Source organism: Hydra vulgaris, chromosome 08, assembly GCF_038396675.1.
Source record: "Hydra vulgaris chromosome 08, alternate assembly HydraT2T_AEP".
NCBI classification, from domain to species: domain Eukaryota; kingdom Metazoa; phylum Cnidaria; class Hydrozoa; order Anthoathecata; family Hydridae; genus Hydra; species Hydra vulgaris.
Genome location: NC_088927.1, coordinates 56,425,534 through 56,442,975, shown reverse-complemented (window position 1 = coordinate 56,442,975; position 17,442 = coordinate 56,425,534). Strand labels below are relative to the sequence as shown.

The following is a 17,442-nucleotide window of genomic DNA, read 5'->3' as shown; positions in this document are numbered from 1 at the left end:
TAGTCAACTTGGCTCAGCTACGATTTTGAATAAATTGTTGAAGTGCCTCATTTTGACTACTTGTAACCTTCATATCTTATTTAAATTATCATTCTCCTTTGCATGAAAAAAAATTTTTGTAAAAAAGAAAAAAAAGAAAAAAAAAAATGAGCTGACTGTTGCAATTGCTACACTTGCTACAGCTTGGATCCGCTCATGCAAAGCCGGTTACCCCACACCCCAATAAGGGAGCCCAGCAAATTAAGTGTGCCCAATTGCAAATTTATGAAGTTTTTTTTTCTTTAATAATGTCTAATGGAAAATATTTTAGGAGATCGGGGCCCCATTAGTAGGTTTTGGAAAGGAAGCCTTTGACCCAGTAGCCACAGGACTGCTTACATCGTTAGTATTTGTGAGTGAAGACAGCGAAAATCATTGACCTGCACTGAACCAGCGTACATAAATAAATAAATGTAAATTGTGTTTTTGTTTCGAAAATAATTGTTATTCAAAACAAAAACATCATAACTGTTTAATAAAGAATATCACAAGATTTAATTATTCATGCAAAGCAAATATATCTAATCCAAAGTTAAGACTTTGACTTTGAATTATTGATCAAAATTTTATCAAGATTATGTAGTTTATATATTATTTTTTAGTTTTTATTATTGGTATACAAGTACAATGGTTCCTTATTGCATCATTGTCATTATACTCAACATTATTTCAAAATGGGTTACCCTTTCTTCTTCTTATGGCTCGTTGTCGGCTAAAATAATTATTTATTAAATCTTGTCATGGTTATTCAGTTAAAACATACTAGAACCAAATTTCAAAAAGTATTAAGCTATATCGATAACAAAATTGACATTAATCCATATATATATATATTGACCAAAATAAAATAAAATAATATAAAATTCAAAAATATAAATATAAAATTCAAAACAAAATAAAATAAGCCTCAGTTAAAAATTTTGGACTTGAAATATTTTTTAAAAATGAATAAGGTTAGACACGATGGTTTTAAACATTGATCTTTTAAAATGAAAGTAAATATTTAAGTATTAGCTTTCATTTACTTCAGAAGAAAAAGTTGATTTCTTTGAGGAATATAGTTATTTAATATGAACTTATTTTTGCAAACAAAAAAGTTTTTTTTGGATTGACAGTTAACATGCTAGACTTTTGAAAACAAACGATAACTTTTGTTTTTGATTTTGAATTTTAGGTTTCTATCAACTACTATATGATATAGTAGTTGTACATATTAATATGTAAACTTGTTATATCATATTATATCTTTAGTTATGATATATTATAACTAAAGATATATCTTTATTTATAATTTGTAAAACTGTATTATAAATTATTCTAAAAATACATAGTTATGTATTTTAATAACATTTTGCATAATGTTGCTCTATTTTTTATGAATGTTGCATAATGTTGTTCTATTTTTTATGAATGTTGTATTACTTAAGTGATATTATGCATATTTCATTAACTTGTTGTGTGCAATATTGTTGTGTAGTGTTGCTGTGATGTTGATTTTTTGTTATCTTTTGAGTTGATTGACATTTGGCTTACCTTCACGTTGGTGTCTATTGTTAAAAATGTTAAATAGGTAATGCTATTATTAAAAATCACTGCTTTTAATCATACACTAAAAGCCAAAACAAACTATTTTTCCATATATACCATTTGTTTTATCTTAATTTGATTTTTTGTCTTTAGCGCTGTTTATTACATGATTTTGCAATAAATATTTTGAAGTCATGATGTACCAGCATTAATTATTTTCTAATAGCTAACATGAAATAATAATATTTAACAACTACTACTCTGGTAAATCACAAAAGCATTTCTCTTTAAGGTACATTCATTTTCATTTTTTGTATGTAAAGTTTTTCTTCTTTACTTATTCACTAGATTTTTTATTTTAGATTTTTCAGATGATGTATTTATGTGGTATAGAAAAACAAAATATTGTAATGCTTCGTAAATTTTTACGTTTACTAATAATTTTTTAAAGAAATAATATTGAAGTTTGCAAAAAAGGGTTTACAACCTTTTTTTTTTAATTTTTCTGTGTTAACAGTATCTTTATTATTAGAATTGCCGGATTTTTATAACTTTTTAAATCATTATATGCTAAGTTAATTTTTTTTCAAACATCTCCTAGCTGATATATACACTTTTTTAAAGTCATAAGATTATTGTATAATTTATTTTAAATGACAGTTTGTTATATATAAAATTTATTTGTGTGTGCTATTTAGAGTAAATAAAAAATTATATAGGAAAGATCACAATCTTGGAGATTCGTTTAAGATTTTTTGTTACTACTTTCAATTAAAAGTAAAATTTAAACGGATGATATTATGCTCGATGCAGATATTGGTTTAGAAAATGAAAACGTTAATAGGCAAGTTAATCGTCGCAGAAATGAAAGAGATCGGCTTAGGCGAGATGAAATTAATAATCGACAAAATGCTAGAATTGCTCCTAGATACGAAAGAATGCATTGTATAGCAAGAAGTAATACTATTCTAGATTATAATTATTTAGGAGAAATGAACTATATTTGTTAGAGATTTCCTGATGAAACACATTTTTTATGTTGCCATAATGGAAATGTAGTTTTGTCACAACCTTCACCATTTCCACAAGATTTATTTAAAGGAAACTATGCAAATGGAAATGCCAATCTGAATTTTTTAAAATATATAATATAAATATAGAATATGTGGTCAAGTTTTTCATTGTATAGGTAATATTAAGCCAAATCAAGATGTTCCGCCAACATATTGTCAACTATACATCTATAATCTACTTACAGCAGTAAACATTAGAATGCAGCAATGTGGTAATGATCTTTGCTTAAATGATTTAATGCTTTAATTGCAAATTTTTATTAGTGAAGAGAACCCGTTTGCTCTTGCATTTAAACACATGGCTGAAACTATATAAGGTCGCTCAGTATCAGTTGTAAAAATGTCTTTACTTGAAGGGCAAGATAGACGTCGCCATAATCTCCCTTCAAATAATGAAGTTGCAGTTGTATTGTACAGTTGGAACTTCATGTACTTTGGCTTTTTTTTATTTTTTCTTCTAAGAGAGTTAGAACAAAAACTAAGTATAAATTATATGATTAGTATAGTTAAATAAATGAAGTATTTATATCTGTACCTCAAAGTAAAATAAAGGAAATAGTAAAATAGTTAGTCTTTATTGATTTATTCTTGATGGTTTAAACTATGTAATTTTTTTTGTGTTTTATTAAATTTGTCTTAAAGCACATGAAATAAAATTTTGACAAAAAATAAAATAAAAAGTTAAATAAAAAAATGAAAAGTCATTTCTGGAAAACAGACATTTTTCCTTTAAACATTGAGGGGACACTAGACCTTATATTAACCTAACTTTGTTTCACATTGTTGTAGGACAACAGTCTTTATATCTCTGTAGATACTGAAAAAACTAAAAAGGTTTCCAATATAACTCATTTTCACAAAAAACTGGACAACCGACCTTTGTCTTCTGGGGTACAGATATTAGGATTTAAAATTTATTTTAGTTTAGAGTTTTGGTTTAGTTTATAGTTATTTTTAAGTTTATTTTAGTTAGTTTTAGCTTCAGTTATCTTTTTTCTTACTTGACACAACTTTATGGAGGAAATGAGTGGAATAGGTAAAAAAATTATAATTATATATTTATGTATATGTAAATATTATTTTATCGATTATTATGAGATATGTTTTTTTGTCTTTAGTGTCTGGAAGGAGCATTACTGGTAGGGCTGTTTTATATTTAATATATTTTGTATGGAGAAATATGTCCAATAGGTTAAAGAATTGTTTAATAAATATGCCATTTTTAAACTGTTCGCGTTTTACTCATATTTTGATTAAAGTAAAATTTTTCACATGTTTAACACTTTTTAATTTTCTCTCATTTTTTTTTTTTTTTTTAATATTTTTAGCATTGTTTTCTGTTACCTGTGAAAATGTTGAAGATATGCTTTTGTTGAGGTTATATTTTGATTAAATATAATTGCAAATATTTATATATTTTATTATATACTTTTATTTGTAATTTTAGAGTCGTTAACATTTGAGTACTTCAGAAATTATTGCTCCTAACACCAAGGGCTTCTCTTGGAGAGGTCCTTTAATAAGTGGTGTAGTAATGGCGGTATTCATGAGCCCTCCATTAAATGGAGGGCTCATCGATACCGGGGTATTGTGAAACACCGAAGAAAAAACAGCAACCAAAAGGTTTTAATTATCTTTTATCTGTGAAGATATTTATAACTTTTTTGTTGCTGCTTTTTCTTCGGTGATTTATTTCTTTTTTTTTTAATTTTGTAATTTTTTTTTAATTTGTAATTTTTTTTTAATTTGTAATTTTTTTTTAATAATATATTGTTGTACATTCGATTTCTTTTGGTTTTTTAGAATTTTATTTGTTTTTTCACCAATTAAACTTAAGTATATTTAAATTGATTCATTATATAATTATCATAATATAATGATGCTACATTCTATTGTTAAAAATAATTAATTAGTAGTTTAATTTATTGAACTCACTGCTTTTAACATTTACTATAAGCCAAGACAATATATTTAACTATGTAAATGCAATTTATTTTTTTCTTAATTTGATTTTTTATCTTTAATGCTCATTGTTCGGCTCCTTAAAGCATTTGTTATTTTGCTTATTAAATAAAATATCTTCTATATATTATGATGTCTTTTAAATTAAACTAAAGTTTTCTAAAACCGAACATGAAATAACGTCATTAAACAACCATTAAAACTGCATCATGGCAGCAACTGAAGTATGACAACAGGTTACCGAAAGCAGGTATGTTGTTTTCCAGTTGCTTTTTTATTTTTATTTTCTTAAAAGTCTACTTATCTGTTACAATTTTTATCTTAGGTTTTTCATAGGACGCATTAATGTACTATAAAAGATCAAAGTTGACATATTTTTTTCAATTTGTTATACACATGTTCAATTGTAAACTAAATTTTTTCTGTTTGAAACGTATTTGTACTCAATTGCTTAGTTATTTATAATAAACTTATTTTTAATAAATTTATTTAGTATTGTGCATTTAACGTTGTTAAGACAATTTTATTTTTTGAATAAATATGAATCAAGGGGATACCAACAAATTAATAACTCCTGTATAATATAAGTTAACGTCATATTAATCTCAATAATTAATTCATGTTATATAAAATCTAACAAGAATTTAGTTTTAGTTTCTCGTCAAGTTAAAGCATAATGAAGTGTATTTATTTTGTGTCAGTAACTAAAAACGTATTGTGTTGAACTTAAGAATGTTGAGGAAAACGTTTCTGCCTTACATTGATATGACCTATGTCAGTTTTGAATTACTTAATTAATGTTAAATAATTGGTAAATTAATTTACCTCTTCATACTTTTTATGTTAATTTTACAAATAGTTTAATTGTTTTAATTTGAAGGCGTTTTTCTAAAAGGGTATTAGTTAAGGTTTAGCAACTTTAAATTGTGGAAAACAGCCGCTATAAATTAATTATGCAACAGACTGACCATAACCCGTATTACAGGTTGCTTTCTGTTAGTTGTAATTAAACTTAATTAATTAAAAGTTTTACTTTGATTAAACTTAATAAAAAACATACAAACTGAATAAGATAAAGTTTAAAAAAAAGTGCCCGTTAAACTTTCCCCTGATTTTTATGATGCTTTTCAAAATTTCTTCTCAAAACAATTTAGTTCTCTTTTTCAGATTTCTCAATCAAAACATTAAGTATGTAGAACTCATATTCTGTGCATTAAATATGCATTTTGATGATTTCAAAAGTAATATGAAATCATCAAAAAGGTTCATTAGGGAATGCACGAATTGATTTATTTTAATTGGTTAACAGTCTGATGATCCTATGTCTATCCAATATGCCACATCTTTGTTGTCAAAATCCCGCCAGGTACCAGGATCAAAACCTCTATTGCAATTACTACTGGATTTTTGTGATGTCATTAATGTCCAATTACTACTGGATTTTTGTGATGTCATTAAGTCGCCAGCTTGTCATTGTCATCATCTTCTGACGCAGACACATACTTATTTAAAGTAAGGTCTGTATACGTTGATTTATTAAGTTCACTTTGACCTGTTATTGTTATTGCATCACGAGTAACAGAGTCGTTGCCTGCAGCTACTACTGCTACAAAATTATCAGAATGTGCAGCATTATTGTCCGTATTTAACGACAATGTAGATTTCAAATTTCCTTGGAAGAATGAAGTAAGTTTTGGCATTTTTTGCACAACACCTTCAGCCTAATGTTTTATTTCTTCTGCTTGTTTTATTTCTGTGCCCCACTAAATTGTTGACGCTTCATTATTTATTTTAAGTTTACTTTAACTTTAAGATAACTCGCTTACAATATGAAAAAGTAGACGTAACACATTTATTTTAGGTGGTCGTATACTAATAAACACAAAATTTTCAAAATGCATTCATAGATATAGATATAGTATTTTTTATTTAAAACACAGTAAAGAAAAAAAATTAAAAAAAAAAGTTTTTTAGTCAAGTTTTTGGGTCCATGGACCTTAAACATGAACTACGAGCTGCAATAAATAGCTTGTATTCTTATAATGGTATGATCATTATGTTTTACATATATATATATATATATATATATATATATATATATATATATATATATATATATATATATATATATATATATATATATATATATATATGAACTTAAAAGTCAAGAGCAGACAACCATAACAAATAATAATAATAAGATTCATATTTAAATTCAACACGATCAACGAGTAAATATGCTTAATTACATTATATATAAATAAAACAGAAAAAAAAACAATTGTTAACTTTTTTGGTAAATTACAGGAAATCAATTCCCATTTCCTGTAATTTACCAAATATTAAATTACAGGAAACCAGAAATGTTTTAACTACTGTAAACTTTCACACATTTGTGGAATATTACTATTATAAAAAGAATCGTTAGAATCGATAACTAAGGCTTTTTAAAAAAAAATATTTTTAAGAAGGGGGGACTTAATGTAACTATTTTTTGAGCTGACTTGTTTTTGTAGTTTTTTAGGAGAAACTTATTTTCGTGCTTGCATTTAGAAATCAGTTCCGAGTTTTTCTTTGATAAACATACTTGGTTTGTATTCGCAATTGTTTTAAATTTTTCTTGTAGGCATAGTATGCATTTTTTGAGATAATGTTAAATGCAGGTGCTGTTTAAAGGATTGACCAATTCAGTATAAAACCTTCAATAATTGTATCTTTTAAATCCATTACATATTTTAACGGCATGGAGTCTTTTGAATGCATTTCATTTTTAAAAGGTTGCTTATGATTGGCAAAACAATTTTTCCATTCACCCTCTATTATGCCAATATATTGTTTATCAGGTACATTTTAAGAGGAGACAACATATTTATATACCACATTTTTTGATAAACAATTTCCACTCATTAGACTAATGTTTTTTGTTAACAATTACATATTTATAAAGTTTTTTCATTTTGGGTTTCTTTTTTGCTTAACAAAGTATTATTGTAACCTTTTATAATTTTTTCCATATTTTTGTGCAACTGTACCTAACTTTAGTTAGTTAACTAATCGTATTTCGACAAAAAAATTTATGTAATTTATTACTGGGCGGAAATGCTTATCGGCAAATTTGAAAAACACTTTTCCTATGTTAGTGAAAATATTTTTGCTATATAGGAGGTTGGGGGGAGGGGAGTTGAACCGAATTTCATTTCTAGATCAATTTCGCTTTTGTGTGTTCTTTTTTCAGGGTCATATTTTAGTTCAAAATTTTCAAAGCTTAATTTATTGTTTTCTTATTAATTTTTTCCAAACTAAATTTTTCATACACGTCCAATCTCACTTTTTGAGGGAAGCAATAACCTTCAAAGAAGTTTGTTTTGAAAGTTTAGTTTATGTTCTTTTAGTGTATTGAAGGCTTGTGTAGGGGCAATTAATTCGATTCTGTTATCAAGATTTAATTTTGTAGCAATATTTTGCGCTTCTAAATTAATTGCATTTTCCAGATTTTAATGGGCTTTCTTGTAAGAACTAGTAACGTTGTCGCGCAAAGTTTTTCATAGTTTTCTGTTGTAAGGTTATAAATGTTATTTATTTTATCAGCAAAAACTAAAATATTATAGTTTGATTTAATTTTTAAACATCTTTAATTCTGTTTGTAATTCGTTAATTAAATGCAATAGGTCATTTTCAAAAAGTTCCAAATCAGGTGTAAAAGGTGGAGTATTTTTTGTTTTAAACCCATTATTATCATTACCTTGGTTCTTATTAAATACATCATCTATATTTTTTTTGGTTTTAAGAAAAACTGGGCATTCCAACGAATCCTTTTGTTAAAATGCTCAACTTTTTCAATTTAAGAAATAGTATAACTTTTTCATAGGTATATTTTTCAACGAGTAAGTGAAATTATAAGTTTCCATATTTACACAGAACTTTAAAACACAAATAAAAGTGCCTAACAAATGTTAATAAGAAGCCTAATGTATATTTAAACAATTTTTTAATGTATTATACAAAATAGAGTGCTCAATAATCTTAAAAGAGCGGAGCAGTTATAAATTTGCAGAAAACCATTTAATAAAATTTTTTTTTCTTTAACACTATGTTTCATTAATTAAGACTCATCAGAAATGAATGATTAAATAAAAATAAAACTTCAATTTATACCAAAGATTAAATTACGGGAAGTCGCATATGTCTTAACTACTGTAAATTTTCATACATTTGTTGAATATGCTGACACTATTATAAAAATAATTCTTTAGAATTGATTACTTCTGCTTTTTTTAAAAACAGAAGTAATCAACATTTTGGATATTAATAATTTTCTTAGAAATAAATTAAATTTGCAACAGTGGAAAAATACCGCTGGTGTTATAAATTGGTTCTCCATAATCGAAAATAAAGATGACTGCACATTTATTTAATTTGACTTTAATGATTTTTACCCTTTAATAACTGCAGAAAAACTTTACTTTATTTTAATAAGGAAACTTAAAATAAAAACAAAAATGACTGCTTTGATATAACAAAAAAGAAAAACATACATGACTGGTTTGATGTAACAATGGGCAGTTATGACGGAGCAGAAACTTGTGAATTTGTTGGACTACATATATTAAATTTATTAAGTAAAATAATCAATATAAAAGATTTAGGCCATTATTGCGACGATGGTTTAATAGTAATGCGTAAAAAATCTGGTCCATAGCTCAATAAAGTTAGAAAAGATTTTATAAAGTTTTTTTAAAATACTGGTTTTCAAATCGAAATAAACATAAACTTAAAAATTGTGAACTTTCTTGATGTCACATTTAATCACTCTGAAACTTCATATAAGCCTTTTAAAAAACCATAGGATAAATTATTGTATATCATTATTAACTCAAATCATCCACCCCATATTTTAAAACATATTCCGATTTCAATTAATAACAGGCCAAACCAATACTCCTCTAATGAAAATGTATTCAGTTCCTCCAAACGATATTTGAAGATGCCGTTAAAAAAAGTGGTTTTGAAAATTTTGAACTAGAATTTGATCCTGAAAAAAAGAATAAAAAAAAGCAAAATAGAACTAGAAATGTAATTTCGTTTAACCCCCCATATAGCAAAAATGTTTTAACAAGCATAGGAAAAGTGTTTTTAAAGTTGATCGATTTTTACCAAAATGAGCCGCTTGCCGTGCATTTTGATAAAATCACCTGGCGTTTTCAGCCCTGTCAACTTGGATTACCGCAATTTCAAAATTAATACTCATCAATACCCAGCCGGCACAAGTCGTCTATTAGACGTCTATTTCACTACTCATTTGTCTATAGACGTCTAAGACAGTTTTGAGACATCTTCAAAACGTCTCAATAAAAGATGTCTTAGACACGCTCTCTTCTAGACGTCTTGAAGATGTATTTTTTCTTGCGCGTTTAAATGTTATAATTACTGCGTCTTCAAGACGTCTAAAATTAAGGCGTCTTGAAGTTTATAATTATTTTTTCCATTCATCTTTCATTCAAATTTATATAAGCGTGAAAGAAACGGCAGCCATGTTTTTTAAATAGAAAAGTTTCTGAAGTAAAATTGTGATCAAAGCAGTTACGGTTAAAGAAATGATGCTTATAAAGACAGTTATTGCTTTCAGAACATCCTTAATGTATCTTTCGAAAATAAAACGATATATATATATATATATATATATATAGATACATATATGCATACATATATGTATATATATATATATATATATATATATATATATATATATATATATATATATATATATATATATATATATATATATATATATATATATATATATATATATATATATATATATATATATATATAAATATATATATATATATATATATATATATATATATATATATATATATATATATATATATATATATACCTTTTAATTGTATTTTATTGCAACATAATAATGTTTAATGTCTTCCTTTATATAGATTAGTGTCAAAATTGTAAATGTGTGTGATGTATTAAAATACTAATAGTACTTCAATTATTTGAACTGATGGAATTACTTTATTATAACAAAAAATTTGTATTGTTTTTTAATTCCTTAATTTTGACTGTATAAAATGAGGATTTTAAAATAACTCATATGTTGAGAAAACTTTTACTTATAAGTTTTATTTGTCTTTTCTGTTTTTATTTATTGTTATATATATATTATATAAAATATTATAAATCTTTTTTTTTGAGATTTATTATTTTTAATATTTTGTTTGCTTTTTGTAATAATCAATTTTACAAATAGTAATAAAATTATCAATAATTTAATTGTTGTTTTTATTGATATTCATCCTCTTGTTATCATTGTTATTATTAATATCATTGTTATTATTATTATTAACATTTTGGATTCTATTATAACTGATTCCAATTATAATAAAATCAAATATCAGTTTTAAAGTGTTTATTTCAAGCTAGGAAAATTAAATTATATTCAGGGATATAAATTCTGGGGAACCCTTGAATATACATCCCTTAATATAATTGTTTATGATTGTTAGGTATTTACATATAATTGATAAGTTATTTTTTTTTACTATAATACTTTTTTAATTCAATTTATTTTTTATTAGTTCTTATATTTTTATTAAAATTTAAATTTGCTACTTCTTACGGGTTTTCTTATTTATCAAATTTTTGAATAATTCGATGTGGTCTATGTGTGGAAAGAACACTCTCGAGTAATTGAAGATGCTATTCCTCATAGTTTGATTGAAACAGATGTATTGCGTTGGTCACCAAAAGAATTTTCATGGAAAAAAGCAACGAGTAAAAATAATCTTTTGATAATTGGCTACCTTTTTCAATTTTAAAAATAAAGTTAACACATGGTCAATTACTTAAATTTACTATTTTAATATTTACTTATTAATTCAAACATAACATATGTATCTATATATTTGTATTAGTTTAATAGTTTCAAAATATTTTGTAGCTGATAAAACTGAGTGTGAGTATACATCTCAGGATAAAGGAATAAAAGAGAAAGAAAAGAATGGCGATGAGATTAAGTGTTAAGAACTTGGAATTGATTTACTGGTGTTTCATGATGATACAAATTCAAAGCCCTTTGGAAATAATAATACTTCACACTGAAAGCGAAAAACACATTTAGTAAGTGATTGCAATGATTGTGACGATTCAACACCATTCAATTGGAACTACCAGTTATCAAAAAGGTTTTAAAACAAAAAAGTTCTATCATAAATGGTAATTATTTCATTACTTTAAATAAAAGTTTTGTAAAATTCCCATGTGGCGTTATTTGTTATATAGTAGTGGTATCACAGGGTTGTCAAAATGTTAAAAATCAGGGAAAGGTTGGGTAACTTGTTTTAGGTCAGTGAAAATTTATGGAGTTTAAATTATTTTCAGAACAAACCAAAGAAAACTTTCAACTTATTAAATTTTTTTTCACAATTTGTTTTTATCGATTATTTTTATTTTGTTTGTCAGCAAATAAAAATTCTATTGTGATTCTGGAAAAAATCAAAGAATTTAATTTTTAATGTAGGTGGCCACCATGTATAAATGAATAAATAACGCAGCAGTATTAACGCAGCAAAGGTAAAAAAGTGGTGAAGCCAACAATTACTACACTCTGGTATTGCACAATATCAATTCTGAAAACTGAACTTATGTTCATAATTTTCTGCAATGATTTTAAAACTGTTAAAATTTTTCCATTTTAGCAAAATTGTTTACTTCAAATGAATTAATTCAAATTTCAAATTCAAGTTTAACATATTGTATATCAAATGCTTTGCGTTATTAAGTTATTTAAATTTTTAATTATCAATTAAGTTAGAAAGGTGATTTATTTTACTTTACTATAAATTTATTTATTGTGAGTTTAAATTTAGTTATTGTGAGTTTAAATTTATTTATTGTCGGTTATAATTTATTTATTGTCGGTTATAATTTATATATTGTATAGTTGATAAAGTTAAAAAGTAGAGACCTCAATTTATTTAGTATTAGATGTTTAGATTTTTTTAAATCCAAATTTTAATATTAAATAATTTGAGAATATTGTATAAATTGTGTCAAAATTTTTGAACTATATATTATAGTTTTTAATGATAAACAGAAAAATATATTAAATTGTTTTTTTTTTTTTAGGTTTTCAACAACAAGTTCTGGCATTTCAAAAAAAAGTTAAATGGATGAGCAATATATCCAATTATTTATCTTTACCAACCACTTTAATTTCTTAACAATCTCCAATATCTTTATTAGACATTTATAAAATCAAAAGACGAGTTTTTCCTGTTTGAAGAAAATATGAAATTGGATTCATTCCTAGATGAAAAAGTAAGATTGATATATCGATATTATTTAATGTCGGTACACACATGTGTGTGTGTTCGGACACTTAGCTACATCTAGTTTAATGTGACTTTTACTTCTTAGATTGTACAATAAAAGCCTACAGGAGGGCTTGATTACAAAGATATGATCAAGAACATAATCAAACGATTTTTTACCGATTTTGTCAGTAAAATGGGTGAAATGAACAAGCCAAAATGAGTTAACCTTTGGCGGAACCGAGACCTACAAAACAATATACAAAGTAGTGACGCTCAAGTACCTAAAGATGACAAAAAAAGAATTTTATCAAGTTGTTCAGAGCCTACTTAGAAATGCCCCTGCACGAGCAAAAAAGATGACAGTCGTATAAAAAAATAATATTGATATTGTATTTTTTATTGTAGATATATAGTTCCTTTTACATTTTATTTATTAATTATCTTAAACGTAAAAAAATATAAAATATGATTTTAAATATAATTTAAGTCTGTTTTATTAGTCGATTCGGTATGTATAACTATAAATGCTGAGAGAACGTCTAATAGATGTCTCGGTAAGACGTCTTAAAGGTGTTAACAAATAGACGTCTAAAGACGTTCTTTAGACGCTCAAGCGAGTTTTCAATTAGGCGTCTATGAGACATCTAATACTAGACTGTTAACAGACGTCTGTCGCAATACGTCTTACAAACGTCTATACAAGACGTCTCAAAGGTGTTAACAAATAGACGTCTTAAGACGTACTTCAGACGCTTACTTAAGTTACCAAAGACGTCTTTGTGCCGGCTGGGTACTACCTTCAGTTTCTAAAAATTTGTTGATTGATTTTTCTTTACAAATACGTGTTTAGCGAACTTATCAAGCATAGCTTATATGTGTTGGATAAGTTCTGTTACAGTAGACTTCATTGAAATTTTTTTGAAGTTCGCATATGTTTTAGTTTCAGGATTTCTCCATTGGCCCAAGGATACATCGAAACCAAATGTGTTATTAGTTTGCAAGAGTTTATTGAACTGTTTCATTCTTTTGCATGCAACGCATTTGTCATAACGGTAATCGTATGTGTACGGTTCACAAAAAAAGTTTTTTGTCATTTTAAATTTAATTTTGATTGAAGACGCTGGAATTGATTTTCTTAATGCATCTAAGGCAAGCCGTATATTTTAATGCAAACTACAAACACAAGCATTATGCGGAAATTTTGTAACAAAGTTTACATTGCGTGGACGAAGGTCGTAAAATTTGTTGAATCCAATTTTTATGTGCTGATGCTTTTCCTTGAATAACTCGAAAGCTTCTTTTAGTATATAATATAAATGACGTATCGGAATATATTTTAAATTTCATTCAGATAATTGAATTATAGTGGTATCTTTTTTGTTAGGTGATATTTTGAAATTTCATCTTCATTATAAAAGTTTACAACTGCTAAAACATCACTTTCAGAAAAAGCATGCACCTTTAGACATGCTGAAGTAAGACCCGAATTTTCTTTACAAGCGGAGCTATTTGTAAAAATAGAAAAAACTTCAGCTTATTTTTTATTTGAATTTGGTAGTGCTTTTTTCAATGTTTCAATTTTTCAAATACGTTTTTAAAAGATAAGCTAAGTCTTTAAGATTGATTTAAAAGTTTTTTTTTTAGAGCGCAACTTTTTACTTCCAATTTTGCTTTAGCAGTGTAAGCTACTTTATTATTAGGATTAGATTTCAACTTTTCTCGATATCTCTGAACATTTCTTTCTTTTTATCAGCATTCCAAGAAACATAATTAGCTTGGTATTCTGCATAAGGTATTTTTCTTACTTCTAATTTTGATTCCATTTCTTAAAAATTTACAACTTCATAAGAAAATGTCGACATAAATCCAATAGTTTACAAATGATAACTAATAGCCCTTAATAATACTAAAATGCAAAACTTATTCGACCAAAACCCAGAACGAAATCTGAACACTTGAAAAATATTTTGACTTCATTACCACGCTCTTTTATAAAACGCTAATTATCCCGTTTATGGGTTCAGTAACTCAACAGCTCTTTAACTATAACTATAAATTAATATAATGCTTTTTAACCAATTTTTTTTTGAATAGTGATGGAAAGTTTACATAAAATTATAGAGTTGTTAAAAAAACCTTGCCTTAAAGCCTTACTTCATTGTAATAATTAAATATTTTTAGCTTTTAATTCAGTGACGCAACCTATTTTTTGTAAACGTGTTTGTGACAAAAAAACACTTGAATTAATTTTAAAGAGTACCCTGTAGGCACAGCGACTAGACAAAAACGTGAATTTCACGTCATTTTGGCACGTGACATTTAGGTGACTTTTTGGTCCCCATGAAATGACCAATTCACGTGATTTATTGACGTGTTTTTCACGTGACTTTTGGCGCGTGATATTTAGTTGACTTTTTGATCCCCATGAACTGTCTAAAAGACGTGCTTTTTACGTTAATTTTGCCACGTAATATTAAAGCAATAACTATGCTTTATAAAACGAAGTGATTGGATTCGTGTAAAGAAAATAATCTCATCGTCGAGGAAATGTTTAATACGTATTAAATTACATGGTTTTATTAGTCAGTATATTAGTTCTTGACATAAACATTTTGAATTTGTAATAAAAGCTGCACTTTTGTAAAAATATCCTCCTTATATTCAATAAGTAATAAGTACAAAGTCATAGATCTGCAACTTACAAAGAGCACGCTTCGATCCACAAAGAGCGCACTTCAAACTTAATCTAACGAATCAGTCGATATATTCTCCCATAAAAGCACGCTTTAAACATAATCTAACGAATCAGTCGATATTTTCTCCTATAAGAGTACACATCAAACTTTATCTAATGAATCAGATTTAGCTGAAAATAAACTAATAAAATTTTAAATAATAATATGATTATTTAATAATTATCTTAAATCACAAACTTTTAAAACAAATTTTACTTGGTAAGTTGCCAACCATTTTGGCAACAAGATTTTCTAGTTGTTTTCTTTTATCTAAATCATTAAATAATTTTAAGAAAACAATACTACATACAATGTAGAAAAATCAAAAAAAGTCATTTGCCTTCTAATTTTATACTCCTGTTGCTAAAAAAAAAATAAGGATTTAATAAAAAAGATATAACAAAAAAGTCGACAGATAAATGAAAGAAAGAAGTACAAAATAATAAACACAAGTCTAAAAAATTTTTTTATCTATATATATCTATATCTAATATCTGTATATAAATAAATATATATCTATATATAAAGTTAATAACTGATGCGTGTGATTAGAAAAAGACCTGTACTCACCTTATGTGATAACATCTGATTAAATAATTTGTTTTCTTTGTTTTCCATCTTCTTATATTTGCACTTGTTTCTGCATTAACTTGTTCATGCATTCACTCACTAGATGCAAAGGTGACTGCCCACGAAGTTGCTTTAAATGAGTAATCTGCAAAGTTTTGAACGTTAAATGTAATTTTAGAATGCACACAGAAAAATTATAACAATTTTTAAAAATGTAATATTTACCGCATAACCACACAACATTATAGGGGGGATTTTATATTATGATTTTCCTACCCATGGTGAGATTTTCATCTTGAGGCTTCTTTGCTGTGGAAACATTCACCACGGCTAAGGAGCCTCATCTACCCTTAATTATATATAATATATTAAGTATAAAACTAAAAGTATGTATAATAAAGTATTGTCAAATTAGGTCACCAATAAATACCGAGTGCTGAAAATTCAACTCAGAATCAAGATGCATTCTCCAACAAGACATGAACTAAACTAAATTCTTACTACAGGGTGCGATCACAAAAAAAGACGAAGAGAGGGAAAAGTGAATTTTCTCTAACTTTAAAAGTTAAAAGGTTATTGTGTCTTACTACAGAATGATATTCCAAGGCAATAACATAACAATACCATTGGATCTTCCTAGTCAATAATATTTTATACAAAACTTATCATTTGTCATGTAGTTTAATAAATTTAATATTAAATAAGGTATAATAACTTATTTATTATTAAATTAATTACATCGACAAATTTGGCAGTCTAAAATATTATATAATATATAATAGGGTAGAAAAAAAAAGTATACCTTGTATTAAGGTTTGATTTTTTGCATGTTGCAATATGAGAATTATCTGCCATAACGTTACACGATTTTTAACTAAGCTTTGATATATATTTATTAAACCTGAATTGATAAAACTTAGATATAAAATAATATAATATGTTTAGATAAAATATTATATATGTGACATTTTATTTTTGTTAAAAATGCATTGCGATGTTATAAGATATCTTATACCCTGATACTCTTTTTATTATTATAAAACTGCAAAATAATTATATTATTGTAAAAGTATAATAAAAAGTAATTACAATAATGAATATATAAACTACATATTTCATATAATCATTATATTTTAAAAATTTTGAAAATTGTTTGCGGAAACTATCCCGAAAAAATTTAGAATATTTTCCCAATAATTTTTC

The 17,442-nt window shown here is 26.0% G+C and overlaps 2 long non-coding RNA genes across 2 annotated transcripts; one reads left to right on the top strand and one right to left on the bottom strand.

The window, feature by feature from the left end:
- The first annotated feature begins 11,049 nt into the window (after positions 1-11,049).
- On the top strand, positions 11,050-13,356 carry LOC136084000 (uncharacterized). The gene is made up of 3 exons (XR_010640276.1): positions 11,050-11,393; positions 11,560-11,834; positions 12,747-13,356. It is a non-coding gene; the product is annotated as an uncharacterized LOC136084000 (long non-coding RNA).
- A 2,197-nt stretch (positions 13,357-15,553) lies between these two features.
- On the bottom strand, positions 15,554-17,142 carry LOC136084385 (uncharacterized). The gene is made up of 4 exons (XR_010640531.1): positions 17,042-17,142; positions 16,240-16,384; positions 15,886-15,939; positions 15,554-15,800 (listed from the first exon to the last, which is right to left on the bottom strand). It is a non-coding gene; the product is annotated as an uncharacterized LOC136084385 (long non-coding RNA).
- Between the last annotated feature and the right edge of the window lie 300 nt (positions 17,143-17,442).